Consider the following 19,274-nt stretch of genomic DNA (forward strand, 5'->3'; position numbering starts at 1 on the left):
ACACACACACACACACACACACACACACACACACACACACACACACACAAAAGAAAAATGATTAAATTGCCTTAAATCACAAAGGCATGTAAGAGCAGGTATATTTTGGGACTGTCATTAGTTCTGGTCAATTGGTTGGCTTTAAATAAGAAAAATATTCAAAACTACAATCAATCTAACATTATTTTATAAAGGTTCCTTCATTCATTTGAGTTTACTAAGGTTGTTCTTTAACCAAAAACTAATGTCTTAGGACTAAAAGTACTCAAGAAAATGTCTTTGAAAACCTTAGTTTTATTTTAATTTATTTCAGAGAATAGATCTTTATTATGAGTTCATATGCTGCTATTATATTAATAATACTATGGAAATCTAAAAATAACAATGAAAATTTGAGTCACTTAGAAATTGACATCCCTCCCAATTGAATAATCAATGGTGTTACAAAAATTAACTCAGCTCTAATACTCATTTAAGTCTAGACGTACAAGAAACATTTAGGTATGGCTATGATGAGAACACACACACAAAAAAGGAGGCAGAAGCTGCTTTTCCTTCTCAGACAACTTAATGGAAAGAATAATTCTCCTCAATCCATTACATAAGGAAATAATCAATTAAAGAAGTCTTTTCATAGCTTGAAGACTGTCCTCTTGATTTCAATTTTCTCATTAATTTGAAGATTCATAAATGAGAAATAGAATTCAAATCTAAATCAGAATTTATGCTTTAAAGAAATTTCAAATGGTAAAAATGATCTGTAGAATTGATTTTTGTACATTTATTTGGCATCCTGAAACTTCACTGAATTCATTTATCAAATCTAGGAGTATTTTGGAGAAGTCTTTAAGGTTTTCTAGGTATAGGATTATATCATCAGCAAACAGAGATTGTTTGATTTCCTCTTTTCCTATTTGAATGCCTTTCATTTCTTCCCCTTGCCTGATTTCCCTGGCTAGGATTTCTAGTATTCAGTTGAACAGAAGTGATAACACTGGGCATTCTTGTCTTGTTCCAGTTTTTAAGGGAATGTTTTCAATTTTCCCCATTCAGTGTGATGTTGGCTATGGGTTCATCATACATGGCTTTTATTATTTTAAGGTACATCATTCTATGCCTAGTTTGTTGATCAGTAACACTTCTAAATACCAATAACAATCCAGCTGAGAACCAAATCAAGATGTCAATTCCATTTACATAGTTACCAAAAAAAAAAAAAAAATCCCAGGAATGCATTTAACTAAAGAGGTGAAAGATCTCTACAAGGAAAACCAGAAAACAGTGATGAAAAAAATTACAGATGCCACAAACAAATGAAAAAACATCCATGCTTATTGATCCAGACAAACAGTATTGTTAAAATTACCATACTACCCAAAACAGTCTACAGATTCAATTCAGTTCCTATCAAAATAACAACTACATTTTTCACAGAATTAGTAAAAATAATGCTAAACTTCAAATGGAGGGAAAAAAGAGCCTAAGTAACCAAAAGAAATCCTAAATAAAAAGAACAAAGCTGGAGGCATTACATTACCTGACTTTAAATTATACTAAAAGGCTAGCGTAATCAAAAAAGCATGCCACTGGTATAAAAATATACACACAGATCAATGAAACAGAATAGAGAACCAAGAAATAAAGCCACACACCTACAGCCACTTGATCTTTAACAAAGTTGGCAAAAACATGCACTGGGGAAAGGACATCCTATTCAATAAATCGTGCCGACACAATTGGATTGCCATATGCAGAAGAATGAAACTGAACCCCTGCCTCTCACCATATGCAGAATTAACTCAAGGTGCTCTCAATGAAGAGGCTGAAAATGTTGGGGAAAAAATTAACTCACAGTGGATTACAGACTTAAATATAAGACCTGAAACTATAAAAATAATGGCAGAAAACCTAGTAAAAACTCTTCTGGACATTTTTCTAGGTAAATAATTCACGACTAAGAGCTCCAAAGCAAATGCAACAAAAACAAAAAAAGGCAAATGGGATTTAATTAAACTCAAAAGCTTCTGCATAGCAAAATAAATAATACATCAAGTGAACAGACAACCTGCGGAATGAGAGAAAATAGCGTGAACTATGCATCTGACAAAAGATTAATATACAGAATCTACAAAGAACTCAAAGAACTCAACAATAAACAAATCAAAATAATCCCCCTAAAAAGGAAGAAAGGACATGAACAGACGTTTTTCAAAAGAAGACATACAAATGGCTAACAGGCATAAGAAAAAATGCTCAACATTAATTTTCATCAGAGAAATGATAATTAAAACTACAATACAATACCATCTTACACGGTCAGAATGGCTATTGCTAAAAAGTCGAAAGCTAACAGATGGTGGTGAGAAAAGGTAATGCTTATACATTGTTGGTGGGGATGTAAATTAGTGATACTCTATGGGAAACAGGAAAGACAGTTCTCAAAGGACTAAAAATAGACCTACCATTCGATCCAGCAACGCTGCTACTGTATATCTAATCTAAAGAAAATAAATCATATTAAAAAGATATCTGCAATGATACCTTTAATAGCAGCACTATTCACAGTAGCAAAGATATGAAATCAACCTAAGTGTCCAACAACAGATGATTGGATAAAGAAAATGTCTATATCTATCTACTACTCCATTGTATGTGATATATGTACGCATCACATACAATGGAATAGCATTCAGCCATAAAAATCATGTGTTTTGCAGCAACATAGATGGAACTGCAAGCCATTATCTTAAGGGAAATCACTCAGAAACAGGAAGTCAAATACTGCATGTTCTCACTTACAAGTGGGAGTAAAATAATGTGTAAGCTTGGACATAGAGTGCAGAATAATACGCATTGGAGACTCATAAGGGTGCGAGGGTGGGAGGGGGCTGAGGAATGAGAAATTACCTAATGGATACAATTTGCACTATTTGGCTGATGGCCCCACTAAAAGCCCTGACTTCACCACTAAGCAATATATACATGTAACAAAACTGCCCTTGTACTCCCTAAATGTATACAAATATTTAAAAAGAGCTTTTGAAAACAAAAAAATGATCTGTGGAAACGTAAATTTCTTCCTGATCTTTCAAGAATTTGTGTACTTTCCATAGAAATGTATTTTACATGCTATTTAAAATTTATATACCCTTTAATGTCTAAAATGACTAATTAAATAATTACATTAGGCATAAGGTAGGAAGACATGATAGTAATACAATAACGATAACAAAAGATGTCACAGTCTTGAAAACTAAAAAATATAAATTTCATTTTTGTTTTGCATTATCTTTTTAGATATCTTTGAAAAACTTACTCATATTTCAATGTTCTGAGAATTCTAGCTATTAGGATAGAAAATGCATTTTACAAGATAGCTAATAAATTTGATGTATATTATATATTATAGTTAATGCATATATATTCAGGCTTGTCCCTGTGAATTTACATTATTCATAACATTTACTTGATAATGGCAGTTCAGTGATAATTAGCTTTGCCAAAAATTCAGCACAAATGATTTTTGGAAAGAAGCACAACTTATTGATCCAACATACATTCAAAAATAAAAAAGAAAGTGTAGCATACTTATAACAAGTAGCAGATGTACACACACACACACACACACACACACACACACACACACACATATATATTAAAGCAACATGATTTTAATTTACAATAATTCAGCAGTATCATGTGGCTCCCCCAAAATGTTTTTATTATATAATTTAGACCAATCTGAAAATATAAAAATAAAATGTTTAGATGATCGTCCCAGAATATTGAATCCTCTGCTATATAGTGGATTAAAGGTGATTATAAATTTCTTATCACTTCTTCCATTGAGAAACAAAGTCTGAAAATGAAGCAAAAAAAATTACATTTTGTAACTTTGAGCTTGCGTCTGAAGAGATCTACAGATTCTGCACTGGCACTCTTAAAACACTTTCTCTTGGAAACCAGCTGCCATGCTGGTTTGACTTCATTAAGTCACAATATGAACAATATGACTTAACAATATGTTAAGTCACAAAGTGACTTAACAATATGTTAAGTCACAAAGTGACTTAACAACATACTAGGTGACAAAACCACCATTTCATGCAATGGTTGTTTTGAGGGTGATATTGCCTGTTATCCTGAACACAGTCCTGTTATTTATTGCTAATGATAAAATTATAAAAGGCTAAACATGATTAATAATGAATCAAATGAGAAAGCCTCACTCCATCAAAGAACATGTGGAAGGGAACTGTCACACTTTTATTGTTAGACCCAGCTGAGCTACTCACAGAGTGCCAGCACCAACTACTAGTGACAAGAGTGAGTCTTTGCTATCCCAGTCCAGTTGGGCCTCCCGATGATTGTAGTGCCACCTGAAATCACACAGAGCAGAATAACCACCCAGCTGATTCAAGTCAAACCACAGGAAAATGAGAGATTAAAAATAGCTATTTTGTTTTATCTCTAAGAGTTAGTGGTTTGTTACATGGTAATAGATACCTAAAGCCATCTTGAAAGGTTATAGACAAAATGGAGTGCGTTTGCAGAAGTCTAAGCTTTTACATCATCCTGACCCTATGTTATTATATTTTCAGCCAGCAAACTCAACCCTGTTTAAATTTTGTGTTAGTCTTGAGTATGGTTGGCAGCCTGTAAAAATCTCATACGTATTAGCATGGGATCTGAGATTAGTGTTAATGCTGTCAGCTTGGTGTCAAATATGGCATGTGTCCTTAACTTTCCTCTATGCCACATTGCTTTAGTCAAGTCTTTGTAGCAGAGTCTCTGGATCAGCTTCTGATGAGCACTGTAATGCTCTATTGAGACTTCTGAGTCCAAATAGAACTTCTCAGTTCTATTCTGAGTCCAGAAATGTGGTTGGGGCCTGGAACCTGCTTAACACTTTTCAGGCTTGTTCCTGTGAACTTATATTATTTCCTACATGTGTTTTGATTAAACGATGGTCTAGTCTAAATGGAATCAGAGCATGACAAAAAAAGAAAGTGGAATAAAACCTCCGAGAATCCCTGTGATTCAGAAGAATATGAACAAAGAAATGCCAGTAAGGTAAAATAAGAAAATCGAGAAAAAGTAGTGTTATTGAGGTCAAGGGGCGATCCACAGGGCCAAATTTTTAGAAAGGTTAAAGATGATAAAGAACAAAAACCAAAAATTGGAGCCATTAATGAGAAGAGAGTAGTACGAAAGTCGTGAAAGCAAGAATAAACCAATATTTCAAGACAATTAGCAGAGAAAAGAAAGTTATAAAAATAAAATAAACCACCGAAGTGCATGGTTTATCAAATACATAAGAGCTTCTCAGAAGAGATCAATTATAAATGATGCAAAAATGTATCTGAGTGTGGAATAATGAATTTTAGATTCACAATTTACAACATGAAGTATTTAACTTAAGGAATACGCTATTATAAATTCCTAAAAGATATTGGCATTGCCAGAACAGAGAACACAAGGACTATTTAGAAGCCACATCTGGGTAGTTTTCATTTATTTTTATCTGAAGGTACAGCCAAATTCATCTTAAGCATTTTGTTGTATAATTTTATATGATTCGAGTATGTATCGGGTACCGTCAAGGGAAATATATAATTAAAACTTGGTTATGGTCTCACTTGAAAGTGTATTTCTTAAAAAAAAAAAATCTGAGAAACTAATTTATCATGTCAATACCATACACAATTGTTAGTGACCTTAAAATGTAATGTTCAAGTTTCTCATTCTACCTGAGTAGTGTTAGAATGCAGAATACATAGAATAGTTTGTTTATCTCGATACTTGATACTATTCATTGATCAAGAATTGCTTTGCATCCACTGAAGGATCACAAAGTTCAGCGTTTGCAAGCAATAGAGCAATGCCATAGTATTCATTTAGATTTTTTTTCTTGGAAGAAAGAACTATAGAATCCCCATGTTTATGAAGATAGGAAAACATACAAAATTGAGCAATACAAAGCAATTTACCCTCAGAAATAGTTTGTGAACATCTTTGTAGATTGCTTTCAGTCTCTAATTAGAAGTGCTTCTTCTGCAGATTAACTTCTGCTAACAATATTATAGCTAAGTTCAATGTGAGTAGCAGTTTCCTTTCACGTAATAAATGTTTAGGTGTGAAACCCTCTGTTTTTACAGTCAGATACTTCCTGGTAAATGGTGACTAGAAATTTCAGGAAGTATTTCAAGAGGCCAAGTCCAAGAAAGAGTGGGCCAAGGCTTTGACTCCTTGTTTTGTTTAAATATAATCGGAAAACTTAGAAAAATACCTCGAAGGAATTTAGACATTTTTCACTTGTTTGTGATTAAAAACAAATTTTAAAAGACTTCTTTAACTGAAGACACTTAATTAAAGCTAAAGAAGAAAGCTAACCACTTAATAGCAGGGGTACCATGGATACAAATGCTTCATTAATTGGATAAAAGAGAAGAAGAAAAACCTTCCCAAAAATATTACGATGTGCTTCTGAACACATTTTATTAAGTGTATTTTTAAATCAACGCTCAGCATAGACTAGGTGTGACCTCCCATAACCGTGGCTTCAAAATACTTTTAGATAACACATCAAATTAAGAAGTGGATGAAATGAGAATTTATTCTGTTATAATGATAGAGCGAAAGAACATTATCTGCTCATGTGTGTAGCACTATAGTACACTACAAAGCAAAGACCATTCATTCAATCAACGATTCTTTCCCATCTTATCTACAATGTCTGTGGCCCTGTGCTAAGTGCTAAGTATAGAGGGGCCAACTATAAAGACACATGGGCAGTTCCAATTTAATGAGATTAGTACCATAACCCAAGTGGGTAAAAAAGCGGCCAGAAAGACCAAGGTGACTCAATTAACCCAGACTTGAGAGGACAAAGAACAGTCTTCTAAGGAAGCTACTTCCATGCTTACAGCTAAGAATGAAGAGGAATTAAACTGCCAAAGAAGGAGGGAAAGGCATATTACATTCAGAAAGAATGGTGTATACACAGGCCAGAATGCAGGCAGAGCCTGGAGACTTCGGGAAGTGCAAGTGAGCCCATGTGACTGGAAAACACAGAGTAGGGGGTAGGGAGTGAAGGTGGGAGCAGAGACTGAAGGCAGAGGCAGGAGTCAGTTAATGATAGGCCTCATAAGCTATGTTAATGAGAGTTATTTTACTTGAAAAATAGAAATGTATGGCCGGGCGCGGTGGCTCACGCTTGTAATCCCAGCACTTTGGGAGGCCGAGGCGGGCGGATCACGAGGTCAGGAGATCGAGACCACGGTGAAACCCCGTCTCTACTAAAAATACAAAAAAATTAGCCGGGCGTGGTGGCGGGCGCCTGTAGTCCCAGCTACTCGGAGAGGCTGAGGCAGGAGAATGGCGTGAACCCGGGAGGCGGAGCTTGCAGTGAGCCGAGATGGCGCCACTGCACTCCAGCCTGGGCGACAGAGCGAGACTCCGTCTCAAAAAAAAAAAAAAGAAAAGAAAAGAAAAATAGAAATGTATGTAATCCAAGTCAACAACCATAGGTTTTTAGACAGTGGGTTCTATTTTTTAAATATCGCTACACATGTTTATAAACTATATGAGAAACACAACTAAATGTACAAAGTCCACTTTTTACATCTATCCAAAGAAGAAATGGACTGGAAATATTAGCAAGAATATCCTCATACAAGGTGATTTAACAACATACCAGGTGACAAAACAACAATTTCATGCAATGGTTGTTTTGAGGGTGATATTACCTGTTATCCTGAACACAGTCCTGTTATTATATATTGCCAATAATAAAATTATAAAAGACTAAACATGATTAATAATGAGGTCAAATACTCCAGAATAAGAATTTTCAAGGAAGATGGAAAGCCGATTTTGTCTAAAGAATACGGTCTCACTGTAGATGTGCGAGAAGTCTTGAGGCACATCATGGCAGAGACAACTTTTTTACAGGAAAGGGAGCAGAATAGTCTGTACCATGCCCCCTCCAAAAAAAAAGTTTTTGTAATAGTGATATTATATGCATTATTGGCAAAGTACAACTTTGCCTACTTAGCAAAATAATAATAATAAACAAATGATACAAATCTTCATTCACCTATTCTTGAAGAAAGAAATAGTCAGAAAATGAGAGAAATTTTCTTTTTGACTCACTCACTCGCCAAGGTGTTTAAGGAAAAATTCTAGTTTACGCAATAATGGGGGAAAATACTGCACTAGCATCTGGTGCATTAGCTTGATAAAAGCAGTCAGTGTACTGATAATACTAAAGAAGAGGATGAAATAATAATAAGCTAATGATAACAGAATGAATTCTTTAAGGCATAAAAGGTTTAACTTCTGGTACACTAATCACTAATGGAAGCAATGATAATTTCCCCCTCCAGCAAGATATGCCATAAATATCACCTGATAAGCCTCAACCTATATTTTAACTTTAAGAGCTGGATTTTTCCCAAAGATACTCAGCCACATAATGCTATGTATCTTTTAAGATCAGCTATTGCACATGTGCCGAGGAAGATATTATAAGATTTGTAGAAAAAGCAGTTATGCTTTGGAGATAAGAATCCTGCTTTCAAAGGAAGCAGGCTTGCTTCAATGTTCTTCAGTTTATTCTTTTTTAAAAAAGTTGTAAATATTATTCTCTTGTGGACTAGATTGATACTGATTTTATGTTTTATAACCATTACTTATGGCATAATCCAAATTGTAGAGATGTATTACAAATTTTTTCCACTTTCCAGTGCTAGTTATTTTTATCGAAATTGAGGATAATCTTTGAATGGCTTCTTTCTATAGATGTTCCTATTATGGTGTGAGGCCTGAAGGCATTCCCTTCTGGGTTTTGCCTTTTATAGTTCTCTCCTTTTTAAAAAATCTTTTTATTCACTGCATCATGATTATGCAAAGACAAGGGAAATAACAGTTTTCTGTTGTGACACCAAGACAAACTACTTTCAGTTTAAATATACTCCTGGCTAGAAAAATGCAATAAACCATGGTATCTATGGAAATTCACTAAACAGTTCCTGAAGTTAAATTGAGGAATTATACATGGACGCAAGCAGAGAGCATTTGAGTGAGTGAGTGCATTTTTTCCTTTGAGAACAATAAGAATATTTCAAAATTTTCTAGACCAACTCTGTGATGTTGGGAAACATAGTTAATTTCAGTAAATCTATTAAAGCCTGGAGAAAAAGAGAATCAATAAAAAATGCAAATCAGTCTACATATGAAGCTTTTCCTGAGAATATATTTTGGTAAGCAAAGTTCTCTGCTTTCAAATATTTATAAGAAAGTATCTAAAGCCCCAAATATGCCTATAAAGAATGCCAATTAGTTGTTGGCTTTAATTATCTTATGTACCCAAAATTATTCTCATGTTCATAATATCAGAGTATCTCTTACCTGTTTCTTATACAGATTATTCATCATTTGATCATTATACATATCTACCTTTATTACCAGCACTTGCTGTGATGTTTATGAGATAAAGAAGTTAAACAGTAACTTGTCTTTTCTTTACAATATTTGAAATTAATGATATACTATCTATGGCAGAAAAAGCAAGGCATCATTGACCATAGTGAAAAAAAATAGTTGCTAAGACAGACAACTAATTATTTTGAAAAATATACATATCTGTTGCTAAGAAAAAGTATCCTGATTGGCAAAAGCCAAATTACCAAAATCAGTATCTTAACTTCTATAAAAGGATGTTAAAAAATGTTAAAACAGAAAAAACCCCTGATAATCATAATATTAAGAAAACAAAATAAAAATAAATAAAAGGGGAGGAAGGGATGAAGGAAGGAAGGAAGGAAGGTAGGAAGGAAGGAGAGAGAAAGAAGAAAGGAAGGAAGGAAGAAAGAAGAAAGAAAGGAAAAGAGAGACAGAAGAGAGAGAGAAGAGAGAAAGAAAGAAAGAAGAAAGAAAAGGAAAGAAAAGAAAAGAAAAAAGAAAAGAAAAAGAAAAGAAAAGAAAAGAAGAGACTTCTATTCCAACCAGATATACTGCCATTTCAGGTGTGATGGTTAGTTTCATCTGTCTCTACTTACCTAGGCTACAGTGCCCAGTTATTCAATTACACAGTAACTTAGATGTTGCTGTTTAGATATGTTATAGATATGGCAAAAATCTACAATCCAGTTCACCTTAAGTAAAAGAGATTACCCTTCGATGGTGTGTGTGGGCCTTATCCAATCAACTGAAGGCCTTAAGAAAAAACCCTGAGATTTCCCTGAGAAGAAATTCTGCTTCAACCCTGAAGTGTCAACTTCTGCCTGCTAGCCTACCATACGAATTTCACAACCACATGAGATAATTCCTAAAAAAAATAGTATCTGTAAATATGCACACATGCTTATATATGTGTTCATGTATATATGTTATGTTTTTGTGTTATGTTATTTGTATGTGTGTATGTATGTGTACACGTAAAATTGTTTTTGAACTCTGACTGATAGACTACAGAAGGTAAGCCTCTCTCAATGCTCTCCTTATGCTGTTCAGGAAACCCTTCCCTGGTATCAGGATCTGATGGAGAAAATTTGCTCACAAGTTTTATTAAGAAGAGAAATTTCATCTGACATATACAACCAGCTGTTTCTGCATAAAAATGTTTTAGTGGCGGGGTGCAGTGGGTCACATCTGTAATCCCACCACTTTCGGAAGCCGAGGCGGGTGGATCACGAGGTCAAGTGTTCAAGACCAGCCTGGACAACATGGAGAAACCCCATCTCTACTAATACCAAAAAAAAAAAAAAAAATTAGCCGGGCATGGTGGCACATGCCTGTAATCTCGGCTACTCAGGAAGCTGAGGCAGATGAATCTCTTGAACTTGGGAAGTGGAGGTTGCAGTGAGCCGAGGTCGTGCCATTGCACTCCAGCCTGAGTGACAGAGTGAGACTCTGTCTCAAAAAAAAAAAAAAAAAGTTTTAGCTTCCATAGTTGTTTAATTAATAGTTTCAAATTAATTTAATTTATTTTTCAAAAGATCTGCACAATTCTTGTGTCACTGGCTGACAACATTACTTATTACATATTTTCACAAAAGATACTGAGGTTCAGATACACTTTTGATCCTCACAGTTTTCTGTCCAAAGATCAGAACGGTGGAGCTTAAATTGATTCTCATTCTCTCCATTCCCACAAGACAGTCTCACAGATAAATGACAAGAACAGAAATAACTATCAATATTTTCTACCATCTTTGGGAACTCATCTGAATGTGCCTATATAAGTACAAATTGTTTAACAATTGCCATAAAGGTAAACCATGTTATGTAAAAACACCTGTTGTTGAAAATATTTATGTGTGATAGATTTATATAAGTATATATTAAAATGTGAACATCATGTTAGGGTATCATATCCTAAACCTCAAATGATATGCTAGTGTTCTAGCACTTATAAAGTACTATACAGTAACTAAGTTTAGCTGGGTGGTTTGAAAAGGTGCCAAATGGGTGACTGAACGTGACAGAATTTAAGGAACAGGTAGATCTTAGGCAACCATACATAGGATTCAGGGGCACACTGAATCTGGGAAAAGTTACAGGCAATGATTCAGAACTTGTTAAAAAAAGCATTGGGATGTTTAAGGAGCATAAGTAGGCCATCACTAAGGAGGTCAGAGCAAAAGAAAGTTTCATATTTGGCCATTTTAAATGCAACAAACAACACACAACACAACATAAAACTGTGTGCCCATCGTTCAGGCTCCCTGGATGATTACACAGTTTACACTGGATGCCATCACTAAAGGTTTACTCAAAAAAGAAGTTGGTATAAATTGCAATAAACAGCAACACTTTAAAATAATTGTCTAATCAATATTAATTCCTCTAGTATCTATTTAACAGCATTACTCACAGTGAACTCATTTAGTATTAATGTGAATGTCACAAGTAATTCAATTGGATTTCCACTGTAATTCAACATTAATTACCTTAACAGGGCTGTTATTTTACGACGTTACCCAGTAAATATGAAAATAAAAGTAATAAAATCATGCATGAAAGATTTATAATGTAGTGTTATATGTTACATCTATGTATAATAAACTGTTTTATTCATTTGAAATAGCTTATCGGAGGATTGAATTTATTAGTGGAATATACACACTCCTACATGCCCACAAAACTATGACATCTCACTTATCTATATTGGTCAAAACAAGTTGTCTTGTGAAGATCTTGTCAAATATTGAGATTTCCCGTTTAAATTCTAACACTTAGTAAAACATGTTATTTTAACTATTAACTCCCTATCTGCAAAGAGAGATGTGAACATATTTTCCTGTATATTGTGATGGTATGGATGCTCATTGGTCCAGGTTTTTTTTTCTTCCAGCTCTCTCATTACCAGGTTATCAGCTCTTATATTCCACTCATGTGTAGGAACTTAATTTAGCTGTCTTCTCCCCACTTTTAATTGTGTTCTTCCATTATGCTGAAATCTTAGAAGAAGGAAAAGGAAGAAAGGAAAGAACAGAGGAAGAAAAGATAGAAACCTGTTTCAAGTGTGTGTGAGGTGTGAATCAGCAGCCCCTAAGAGACAGAATGAGGGCCGCTTCCAGGTGTAAATATGAACTCTCACGCACTGATTATATATCAGATATTTTAGCTCTGAAAATCTTAAATTGCCTCTGACTTTCAGATTGGGCTCTGGGAAGTTAAGATTTCCATATCCTGATTTCAAGTTAAAGTCTTCTGAGATATATCACAGAATGTAAATGATATATCTAACAATTTATTTTACATTTCTAGTTTGTACATAAGTACTCAAGAGAGTATTTTTTATTCAACTCTGCATATTCCATAGCACCAAGTGCAGTGTTTTACACAATTAACATTCACTAGAGGGGAAGAAAACAAAGAAGAAAAAGTTTACTCTCTTCCTCATTGGGGGTGCCAAATAAACATGCCAATTACCTAGTAAATCACTCATTTATATGTATTTTTATACCACACACTATATGCCATATACAACATGACCTCTTTCTATAGGTCTTGGAAACAACACTTTAAAAAAGCACTTTAATGAAATCTTACATGAAGCCTTCATATCTTAAAGAAGAATCAGACACTTGATTGAAATGGCGGCAATGGAACCTGAAACCCCACAGCTAGCCCTTCCCTCAAGGATGACAGCAGCCCATAGGGAACCTCCAAGGAACCTCAGGGCTTAATAAAGAAATGACTTGAAAACAGGGGTCAGTGATATCAGATTCAAATCTGAGTAAAAATTGAGCTATAGAGCTCTGAGTTGTAGAGTGTACAACTTAACTTTTCTGAGCCTGAATTTGTTCGGCTGTAAAAATGAGATTAAATATTTCTACTGATGAGTGTTGTTGTGAGAAGCAGAGTAAGAGATATAATTACTATTAATTTGTATTGTTATTATTGCTTGTCACTCATTCGTTTAATAAAAATTTATTTGATGCCATTTTGTTTCAAGAATAATTTTAAGCTTTGAGGATAAAGCAGTGAACAAAAGAGACCAAAGGCCTGCCCACATGGAGCTTATTTCTGGCAGTGAAGACAGACACAGGTAAGATAAACTATAGTTTCAGATAGTTCTAAGTCATATAAATAAAACGAACTAAAGAATTGTTTTTGTCAGTCTAGTATTCAGATAGGGGACTCAGGGAAAGCATTTCAGATAAAGTAAGGTAGAGAACTATGTGGATATGAGGGGAAGAGTATTCTTGGTGGAGGGAACGGTGACAAGTTACCGAGGTGAGAACATTCAGGATATATTGGAGGATCATAATTGGAGGTTGGAGAGGACTGAGGGTTAGGAGCTGAGGTCACAACATTATTGGAGATCCATATGGTATAAAACTTTAGGTCATCTTAAGAACTTTGGATTTGACTCTGAGTTAGACAGAAAGATACTGGATGATGTTGAACAGAGATGTGCGTTCATTTAACTTACAAGTTGAACGTCACTCTGCCTGCTGCATGGGAAAGAGACTGAAATGGGAGGCAGCAAGAGTGAAGGAAAGAGATTAATGAGGCTCTGCTTTAGGAGACGATGCTGCTTCAACTTGGGAGCTCATGATGGAGTTGGAGAAATATATATGTATATGTTGGAATATATATATATATAAAAAATAGTTGGAATTGTGATACATATTTATTATTAAACAATAAATTATATTTCATGATATAACACACACACACACACACACCCCTTGAACCAGACAAGATTCTATTTGTATTGATGCAGAATAAAGCTCTAAGAAAATGCTTCATCTTTGCTTTTTCCTCATATGGCGTTGCATTTCCCACTGGCATCATTCCTCATACATGGGTACTCCTACTCCAGTATCAGAAGCATAATTGAACTCTCTAAGCCTTCTTTGTGTTATTTGTAAAATGCTCAGCTTTGCTTTTTAGGTGAGAGTGAATCTAATGAAGGAGTTGGAAACACTTTGAAAACTATGAAAGTGTCCACAGTTGTCAGGTACAATCAATCTATTATAACCGATTACATTATATTATGCTTTATGATTACATAGATGTTAATTTGTGATTTTTGTGGTCCTTATCACCTACTAACATCTCCATTTCCACTCACTTCAATCTGTTGTTTCTTTTCCAGTATATGGCTGTATATGAAAAATAATGTCATTTGAGCTCTAATGTACTTCTTCTACCTCAGGAGAACGTGTTGTGGGGCAGGTTGTAGGTATATCTGTTGAGGGAGCCCTCTCCAAACCCAGAATAACTACGACATTGCAATATGACATAACAGACCACAGATGGGATAGTGTTATTGTCTTTCATGCATATGAGTATGTTGGAAAATACGTTTCTTCATTGTGTTTCATATTTCATAACTTGCCAGTAGCAGCTAGACTTTTTTTTTTTTTTTTTTTTTTGGTCTAGCGGGCGGTGCTATACAACTTTTATAATTATCCCCTTTGTGTTTCTTATGGCCTTATCCAATTTATATAATTTTTTCTGTTGTTATTGTCATGCTCTTCTAACTTGTTTTTTTTTTGTTTTGACCCCTAAGTTCCACCAAGTTTCCCAATACGATGCATATTGCATGTTAAAATGATTTCTAGGAGCCAGTCAGAAGACCATTACATTTGAACTTTTTCTACAAGTGGTGATAGATTCTTTTTTGCATCTTCTGAAAAATTTGGCCAGCCCTATTTATAGTTAATGAAAAATTTATGAAACCCTAGCTAAGACAGATTAACGTCATGAAACATTTTTTTCTTGCCTTTGTTTATATCATAAACCTATTTGATAAGGAGAATAAATTAACATGTTAGATGATGTTACTTTTTGAAAAAATTGCAAACTTTCCTTAGAGCAATTCAGTTGTCATGACATTTCCATTTTTAGGTTGGTATCTTTTGATAATCTCTTCATACTTTGCATCTAGTTTTTCTTTCCTCATGGAAAAGAGACTATTCAGACTGTCATTGAAATATCTGAAACACATTTACATTGTTTTATTTTGGAACAGCACAATTGAGACATAATTCACATACCGTACAGTTCACACATTTAAAGTATTCAATTCAATGGTTTTTAGTATATTTACAGAGTTGTATCAACATCACCACAGTCAATTTAGAATATTTTGGGTGATTGTCTGATCCCAAAAAGAAACTTCATATCCTTTAACAGTTACTCTCCGTTTCTCCCCAGTTTCAGGCAAACACTAATCTACTTTCTGTTTCTACAGATTTGGCTCTTCTGGACATTTCTTATAAATGCAATAATATATGGTCTTTTGTGATAGCTTCTTTCACTTAGTACAAAGTTTTGAGATAAATCCATGTTGTAGCAAGTATCAATACTTCCTTTTTATTGCCAGATACTATTCCATTGTGTGGATATGTGTCATTGTATTTATTCATTCATAAATTGATGGATGTCTGGGAATTTATCCTTATTTTGCTATTATGAATAATGGCACCATACGCATTTATGTCCAAGTTGTCATGTGGACATATATTTTCATTCCTCTTAGGTATATACCTAGGGGTACAATTGCTGGGTCAAATGTTAACTCTATTTTAACTCAATTGTTAACCTTAGGAAGAATTTCTAGATAGTTTTGCAAAGTGGCTGCACCATTTTACATTCCTACCAGCAATATGAGGAATAGACTTTCTCCGCATCTTAACCAACACTTGTTATTATCTGTCTTTTTAATTTTAGCCAATCTAATGAATGTGAGATAGTATCTCATCGTGTTTTTGATTTGCATTTCCCTAATGGCTAATGACATTGGACACATTTTTAAAATTGTATTTATTTATTTATTTATTTGAGACAGGATTTCCCTCTCGTTACCCAGGCTGGAGTGCAATGGCACAATCTCAGCTCACCCCAATCTCTGCCCCTCGAGTTCAAGCAATTCTCTTGCCTCAGCCTCCCAAGTATCTGGGATTACAGGCATGCGCCACCACGCCTGGCTAATTTTGTATCTTCAGTATAGACAGGGCTACTCCATGTTGGTCAGGCTGGTCTCGAACTCCTGAACTCAGGTGATCCGCCCACCTCGGCCTTCCAAAGTGCTGGGAGCACAGGCATGAGCCACCACGCCCGGCCTGGACACATTTTTATGTGCTTATTGGCCATTTGTATATCTTTTTTTTTTTTTTGGTAGAAATGACTTTTACTATGTTAAAATATTCCTTAATGAGCTAGCAATTATTTATGTGGAGGATGGCCCAGAAAACAAGTTCATGACTAAATTATCCTTGTCCTTGATTATTGAAAATTCATGAATTACACACATCACACTATTCTCTGGAGTAGCTGCTGAAGGTCTGTGAGGCTGTGAGCTTGGGAGGAGCTTCTCCCTGCCTGTTAGGCTGCTCCCATCAGATCACGGCAAGATAGATGTTATTTTTCTCTTTGGAATAAAATCTTGACAACAGTTCGAATGCTCTTTCCAGAATGCATGAGTTCAAAGGCTTTGTTAATTTCATCAAAACACAGACTGTGAGTCATAAGTTCATCAGCTTTTATCTTTTTGGGCATATATTCAGACACCAACTTTGGGACACTTTCTATACTCTTCCATCCTCCAAAGGCAGTGCCTTTCCATGTGCGACCTGTAGCCAGCTGGAATGGATAAGCGGCAATTTCTTCACCTGAAGCAGCTACTCCAACAACCACGTTGGTGCCCTAGCCCTGGTGACATGCCTCAAGTGCTGCTCTCATGACCTTCACACTATCAGTACATTCAAAAGAATAGTCCGCCCCTCCATGAGTGCCCATCACCTCAATGAGCACTTCCTGGGTGGGTTTACTAAAATCCTGAGGACTAATACATTCAGTGGCTCCAAGTTCTTTGGCCCTTGCAAATTTATCTTTATTGATGTCCACACCAATGATCTGGGATGCACCAGTCACTTTACAGCCCATGGTAACCCCCAATCCAATTCCTCCCAGGCCAAAGACGGCACAAACAGAGCCAGGCTCCACGTTGGCAGTGTTCACAGCAGGACCATAACCAGTTGAAATGCCACAACCTAGAAGGCCAACTTTATCCAAAGGTGCTAAAGGATCTATTTTGGCAACAGAGATATCAGCCACAACTGTGTATTCAGAAAATGTGCTGGTTCCCATGTAATGTAAAATTGTCTTTCCTTTGCAAGTAAATCTGTTGGTACCATCTGGCATTAATCCTTTCCCTTGTGTGACTTTATCTTCTGGCAAAGGTTAGTTTTGGGATTTAGACAAAATTTGCATTCTCCACACTGTGGGATATAAAGTGAGATGACGGTGTCAGTCACTCGCCTTCAGCTTAGTAACTCCCTCACCAACACTTTCCACAATTCCAGCACCTTCATGTCCCAAGATCACTGGAAAACAACCCTCAGAACCAGCTCTGCTCAGGGTATAGGCGTCAGTGTGGCAAACCACAGTGGCAACAATCTCAGTTTGAACTTCATGAGCATTTGGGGGTGCCACCTCTATCTACTTTATGGAGAGAGGCTTTCCAGCCTCCCAGGCAACTGCAGCCTTGCACTTGATAACCTGGTTTGCCATGTCCATGGGTTCTATCCATTTGTTTATCTTTTTTGGAGAAATGTCTATTCAGATGTTTTCTACTTTTAAAAATTATATTATCTGTCTTTTTAAAATAATTGAGTTATAAATATTCTTCATATAATCTAGGTAAAAATACCTTATCAAATATTTTACTAGCAAAATTTTTCTCCCATTCTGTAGGTTGCCTTTTGACCTCCTTTATGGTATCTTATAAACACAAAAGATTTGAATTTTGATGAAGTCTAATTTATCTATTTTATTTACTATATTACTTCTGCTCTTGGTGTCACATTAAAGAAACCATTGCCTAATCCAAGGTGATGAAGAACACCTGTTTCCTTCTAAGAGTTTTATAGTTTTCGCTCTTAAAGTTAGGTCTTTGATTGATTTTTGAGTTAATTTTTGTATATAGTGTGAGGTAAGTGTACAACTTCATTCTCTTGAATGCAGATGTCCAGTTGTGCAAGCTCCATTTGTTGAAAATATTCTTTACCATGAAACTTTAATCTCAGTCTAAAGATAACTAGATTTGCAGGGATTTAAGCAGCAAATTATTATCCCCAGGTTATTTGACAAGCATTAGGTAATCACTAATTTTACCTATTTTGTGATGGACTTTATGCTGGCGGATCACTAGGGCCCCTCTCCTCAGTGTGATTATAGTCTAATTTGTTATTTTATAAATGATCAGGCTTAAATAACATTTTATATATTAAATATTATTGTCCTGTTTCCATCTCCTATAAGGTAAGTTAATGTAAAATTTCTCTTTCTAATTCTTACTGATATCAATTCTTTATTTCCACAATTTTCTGCGCTCTTCCTCCTTCCTCTTCTTCCTCCTCTTCTTCCCCTCCTCCTCCCCTTCCTCCTCTTTCTCCTCCTCCTCCCCTTCCTTCCTTCTTCTTTTTCTTCTACCTCTTCTTCTTCTTTTTCCCCTTCTTCTCTTCCCCCCTCCCCCTCTCTCTCATAAGTATAGAGCATTCTATGTATTAGAATTGAATATTCTAACACCTAAGATCCTCCACATTTATGCTTTTTTTCTATCAATGTGAGAGAATTGCTTCATCCAAATGTGAATATCAAGCTATTTATTTATTTATTTATTCTATCTTTATCTAAGTGTCTTTTTTCCTTATTGTTTGTTAAGTAAGTTTTACCAAGAAATATTTAGAAAGCCTCTTCTAATTTTAATGTTCTCCTAAAAATATTCAATGCTCACAAAAGCTACTCAA

The 19,274-nt window shown here is 35.2% G+C and overlaps 1 protein-coding gene and 1 pseudogene across 1 annotated transcript in view; one reads left to right on the plus strand and one right to left on the minus strand.

The window, feature by feature from the left end:
* Nucleotides 1-19,274, plus strand: part of LOC131383620 (embryonic stem cell-related gene protein-like) — an 89,063-nt gene that overhangs the window by 17,451 nt on the left and 52,338 nt on the right. The window lies entirely within an intron of this gene.
* LOC116467985 (alcohol dehydrogenase class-3-like) lies at nucleotides 16,885-18,042 on the minus strand (annotated as a pseudogene).

The sequence above is a fragment of the Hylobates moloch genome, unplaced genomic scaffold, assembly GCF_009828535.3.
Source record: "Hylobates moloch isolate HMO894 unplaced genomic scaffold, HMol_V3 SCAFFOLD_5, whole genome shotgun sequence".
NCBI lineage: Eukaryota > Metazoa > Chordata > Mammalia > Primates > Hylobatidae > Hylobates > Hylobates moloch.